Genomic DNA, 6079 nt, shown 5'->3' on the forward strand with positions numbered 1-6079 from the left:
TTAGACCAAGCTATGGAATGGAGATGGCTCTAGTGGATCTAGTTGATGATCTCTGCCTGAATTTAGACAAAGGCCACACTTCATTGTTGCTCCTTCTGGATCTATCTGCATGGTCAGGAGACCATGCCTTCCTGTTGAGGCATTTGAAGGCAGAAGTGGGTATCGGGATGTGCCTTGGACTGGTTTGAATTCAAAGGGTTACTATTGGAGACCGGCTATCCTCAGTGTGGGAACTATTTTGCAAGGTGCAATCTTATCCCCCATGTTATTCAACCTCTATGTAAAGCCTTTAGGAGAAAGAAATCATTTGTAGCTATGAAATTGGATACCATCAATATGCAAATGATACCCAGCTCTATGATACGCTATCCAAATCCCCTGATGATGCCGTAGAGGTACTGAGTTGCTGCTTGACAGCTGTTGTCAAATGGCTAAAAGCAAATAAATTGAAACTGAACCCAGACAAAACAGAAGTGATGCTGGTTGGAAAAGCAGAGATCTTGAAGGAAATTGTGCTTCTGACCTCTGATAGGTTCCAGTTGAACCAGGATAAATGAAAAGCCTAGAAGTTATATTGGATATAGCACTGCTCTTAGAGAAGAAAGCAAAAAAGGGGCTTTTTTCCAACTTAGATTAGCCTGGAAGATGGCCCCTTACCTTGACATGGCTGATCTGGCCACCTGGATTCATGCCATGGTAACATCAAGATTAGGCTACTGTAATGCACTCTATTACATTCAAAGCCCTTCGTGGCCTAGGCCCCTTAAATCTGCACAGCTGCCTCTCTTCCTATGTTCTGGTATGGCAGCTTTGCTCAACTGAACAGGGCTTTTGGCAGATACCATCCTGCAGCTGGGCTAAATCATCAGCTGCCTGTTGGGCAGGGCCTAGGGCAGGGCCTAGCCTCAAAGCCAGTGACTGCAGACAGCCCAAAGGGGACAGGCCAATGGCCAAGTCCCGCTCCCATGGGATTGGCCCAGGTGCTGAGGAGGGGGGTTGAGGGGATGGGGATGGGGATGAGGAGAGGGGAGAGAGCTGATGAGGAGAGAGAGAGAGTGAGCAAGCGGGCAAGTCAGCACCCAGAGGAGCCCCCATGGAGCCAGTGGGGGTTAAAGTGGAGGGAACCTACCCCCACTCTCTCATAACTGAGCCCTGCCAGGAGTCCTTGGGGATCTGTGGGGCAGGACAGCGGACATCTAGAAGCAGATCACTGCCCATCCGGAGGGCTTATATCTACCTTGGATTTCAGTGAGAAAGGCAGACTATAAATAACAACAACAGCAACTCTGGCTTGGGGCAGCGCCTGGAGACAATGGAATTGGAGGAAGGGAGGGGGCTCAGTGGGAATGTGAAGACATAGAGTCCACCTTCTGAAGCTGTCATTTCCTCTAGGGGAACTTTTCATTGTAATCTGGAGACCATTGGAAATTCTGGGAGAACTCCAGGCCCCTCCTGGATGTTGGCAACACTGAATTTATACCAGATAATGACAGTCCGCTTCAAATCACGCACGTGTGGCATAAACCAATCTATACTCCAAGAATAGACTCACATTGTTGGTTTGATGGTACTTTGATAAATTCATGACTGATCATGAGACCAAAATGGGAATTAAGTATATCCCATGCACCCCATCCAAGCAGTCTCTGAGTTATTCACATCTGCCTGCCATCATCTTTTTATGATTCATTTTGGCTGTAGCAACTCACAAATCTAGGGTAATCATTACTTTTCCCTTGACCTGTGCTCCTACCCTTTCTCTTGAGTTGTGTGACATTAATTGGTCATTGCGTCACTTTTAATTTGTATGAATCAGCCAGGTACTGAGTCAGAGGCTTGCTACATGGCACCAATTTCCTTTCAGTTGTGCTTACAGGATTTTAAAATGTGTCTTGTAAGGCAAGTTGCGTATTGCATTCTCAACATGTTAAGCCTTTGGCTGGAACACTAGAGGCCATTGAGACTACTTAATATCTACTGTGTCTGTGGTTCAAAGCAACTGTGAAAAGTGTTTTTGTTTTAATCAGTTAAGGAACAAAGTTAGGATTACTGGCCTCAAGGTGGGGCCTGGAATTCTCCTAGGATTATGACTGATGTCTAGCCTGCAGAGATCACTTCCCACGGAGTCCATGGTTGGAGTTGCCAGATGGGGTCTGGAGGGATACTGGACCCTGAGGAGAGTGGGCTGTGTGGGACTTACTTTTTCATTGATACTGGCACATGCAAACTCCCGGCCAAGCACTACGACATCACTATTGGAAGTGACCTCATTGTGCCTCCCTCACTTCCTGGCTGATTGGCCAGCCACTCCTGCCAGTGCTGTGCAGGAGGCCAGGTGGACTGGCTGGTCACTCCCTGGTGGAGCCACATACGTGGCTGGGTGGCTAGCCATTTCCCTAGGCACAGTGGCCAGCCATTTCCCTAGGTGGTGCTGCACAGGTGACTGGGTGGGCTGGCTGGCCACTTAGCCAGGCCTGCAACAGCACTCAGGGAGGCTGCTGGGCTGGGCAGACAAGCGATGGAGCTGCCTGGAAACAGGAGGATGGGGAAAGAGGCAGAGGCAGCACCAGATGCCTGGTATTTTAATTATGTTTCACCTGGACAGTCCTCAAAAAATACCAGACTGTCTGGGTGAAAACCTGACATATGGCAACCTTAGATATGGTAGCTTTGGAGGACAGACTCTATGGCATCCCTGCTGGGCTCCTTCCCCTCCCCAAACACTGTCCCCTAATATACAGGAATTTCCCAAGCTGGAGTTGTAATTAAACCCTAAATGTAGTAGATATTTAGGGCCAAACTAGACATGGAAAGAGCAGATGTGTTTGTCCCATTCACATATAAAGCAGAATTTGAGGTGTTTGTTTAACATGGAAATGGATGTGTAGGTGAGCGGAGCAAAATCTTCCCCCTCCTTACCTATCTCTGGGGGGGGGGAACGAAACAGTGGAGTCCAGGGAGGTAAGCTAAGGAAAAGGAAGCATTCAGCTCCCTTTATCTGCATACCATTTGTGTGTCTGTCTACGTGTCTGTAAAAGCACCACTCCCAGCTTTATGTGTTGAAAGGGCAGACTCATAAATATGCAAACTCAGTTATCCCATCACATTTAGTTGGCCCTAAAAGAGGAAGTCAATTTAAAAAATTCTCAGAAAGCATTGATATAAGAGCAATTTATGAACAGTATATGCCTAATGCCTGAGAAATAGAACAGAAGGCAAATGTATTAGATTGGATTAAATTATGTATGAACAAGGCTTTTCATTTGGGGATTTCTTTTCAGCAATAGGTGGGAAAGCTCGTGAAGCAGGTGCTCCATTTCCATCTGGCTACTGGGAATGCACAATGTTCTTGTTTTTTATTGCAACTAGCCAAATGATCTGATGAGAAGGGTGTTTTGAGAGAGAAGGAATATACGGGATCGTTTCAGGAAGCTCATAGCAGAACCCCCAAAGCCTCTGTGCCACGCTTCTCTTTATTTCATTTAGTGAAGTTCCTCTGAAGCTGGCAATTGTGTTCCCCAGGAAATGTTTCCTGGAAGCCTATGCTGGAAAACTCCAGGGGCAGTCCTCTCATCAGTCTTTGGTCTGTGCTGCACACACTAGAGGAGACTCATTGAAGATGCTGACGCTGCTGTAAAGTACAGGCTTTGTGAGATCCAAACTACTTTCAGCCCCCAAAATATAGCACAGGACTTGCTTTATTTTTTAAAAAAACCCAAAACCTTAGTATATAACACATGTAAAATCAATGCCGTCATCAAATCAAAGACACAAACTGTATCGATCTATTGAAATTTCAATTCTAAAATTGTATAAACAAACCCCACTCATTTATCTGAATATGTCCCTCCCCTGTTTTTGTATCTTTTGGAAGCCTCTTAAGCAACAAGTGGTGAAATAAGAACTGCTTTATATAAGAATCATCACAACAATTAAACGTGGTTATGACAATACAGAATCATAATTCTTTGAATAAAGGAACCAAGTTCATCACAAGCAGAGCAAATGAAAGAAAATTAAACACATTTATTTCCTGTAGAAAATCAGTTTTGTTAAACTGAGGGCATGAACTCTGCACGTTATCTACAGAGGGAGTTCTGTTCATGCTAGCTTGAACTGCTTTGTAATCAGAGTTCCTATAGTACCAGGACAGAAGTAAGAGAAGCATGAAGTTTCTTGAAATGCTGAAAAATATAGATGTCCAGGCTCAAAAACAACCCCAGAGTTACATGCAATGCTGATTGACCTAGAAGAGGCACAGAGCCTTGGCACCCCACTGGTCGAGCATGCAAGCAGCCACTGGGCTGTAGAGTGTCCCGGCTATGCCCGTCGACCAGCTTGGAGTGAGGTGAGGGGAAATGCTGGGCCTCAGCATCAGGAAGTGATCGCCAGGCAGCCTGAAGTGCAGGGGAGGTTGGCTGGAGGCAGAGTGCACCTGACACCTGCTCTCCCTCTTGCAAGAGATGATTCTCTTGCTGGAGACCTGAGATTTATCCTGTGTCTGCACAGCAGGCTTGTCCGTCTCCAAGTAGCTGCTTTTGCTGCAACTCAGTGGAGCTTCAGGAAAAAATGAGTAGAGGGGAGAGGAAATCAGTATCATGCCAGTACCACAACATCAGTTCTGGCGTGAACCCAGAAATGATGTCACCCCGTGTCATGCTGGAAGTCATGTTGCAGCATCGGTGCAACGCCATTCGTCATGACTTTAGGGGTGTTGCCAGAGCTAGGCTGGCAACTCTACTGTGCAGCCCTACGGAGATCTATGAAATAATCCCTTTTCCTCAGAAGTCACAGGGTGCAGCAGGAACCCTCCCCCCTTCACCCACCAATTTATCAAGTATTTCTGGAAATTCCTGTAGGGTCAGGTAGGGCTACAGCTTTGAGCAGGGCAGCTGCATGCCAGGAAAGCAGCGCACAAGAGATGGGTTACAGCTCCCAGGCAAGCTTCTGAGAGATGCAGACGCCTGTCATACTTGTACAATGCACCCTGCTTAGGTCCACTCAAGACTGATTCAGGCCCATGTAACTGTTTGGGTTCTACATGCAAAGAGGGAGCTGGTGTTGCACCCTTGCTCTCTATGCATGTGCCTCAGCAGCAAGTCCTTCCAGAAGGCAGCAAAAAGACCTGGCTGCTCTATAGAGGTTCATAATTCAGTAAGCGGTATCCTGCAACTCATTTGAGGATCCCATCCCTTGGGTTGAAGTACTTATTCTAGCATAAACTTTTGTGGACATCAGCCCATTTCATTAGGTGCATGCAGAAGATCCTTGCAATGTAATGTACTTTGTATGAGGCAATGTACAATGGGGCATCCGGAGTTCTCTACACGTAAGACCTGTGCATTCTTGCTTTGTGTGATGCATGAATTCGGGGGGGGGGGGAATGCACATGTTCAGCTAACCTAAAGGGGGGGGTCTCCTTGAGAATTGGGAGAATTAGCATAGAAGGAGATGCAATGAGAGGGGGTAATTTAGTAGGATCTCCACCAGTGTATACCAGGATCGTTCCCTTAGATGACTCTCTAATAAACAGACGGATGTTTAACAGGAATGTTTTTTTTAAAAAAAATTAAAGGAGCATTAAAAGGCGAACACACAGCATACACACAGAGCTAACTAGGAAAATAGGGAGGAAGGAGGAGAAAGATTCAGGGGGCAGATGATATTTACCAGTCTAAGAGATAGAGGACATCAGTAGAGAGTTGCAGCTGAGAGACCAATGTCTCATGGAAGGGGGAGAAGAGGGCTTAGACATAGTCTGAGGATACATGGAAGGGTCAAGATCAAGAACACACACAGCACATGGCAGGGCAGTCCAATTATAGCGTGGAACATACCTTGGGGCAAGATTGCGTCTTCTGCCCTCCCAAACAATAGTTTAATGGCTGCCTCTGGCAGTGAAACAATACATTGGGAAAGGCCTGATTGTACCTTCCTGGGTGTAACCAAACGTAAGAAAAGTGACTGATGACCTGTGATCACTAGATAAGGAGGGGCTATCATCTCTGAACAGCCCAGATTAGGAAGGAGGGGCTGGGAAGATACGGAAGGGCATTGATGAGATAAACAGGAACTCCTG

Source organism: Eublepharis macularius, chromosome 4, assembly GCF_028583425.1.
Source record: "Eublepharis macularius isolate TG4126 chromosome 4, MPM_Emac_v1.0, whole genome shotgun sequence".
In the NCBI taxonomy this organism is placed as follows: domain Eukaryota; kingdom Metazoa; phylum Chordata; class Lepidosauria; order Squamata; family Eublepharidae; genus Eublepharis; species Eublepharis macularius.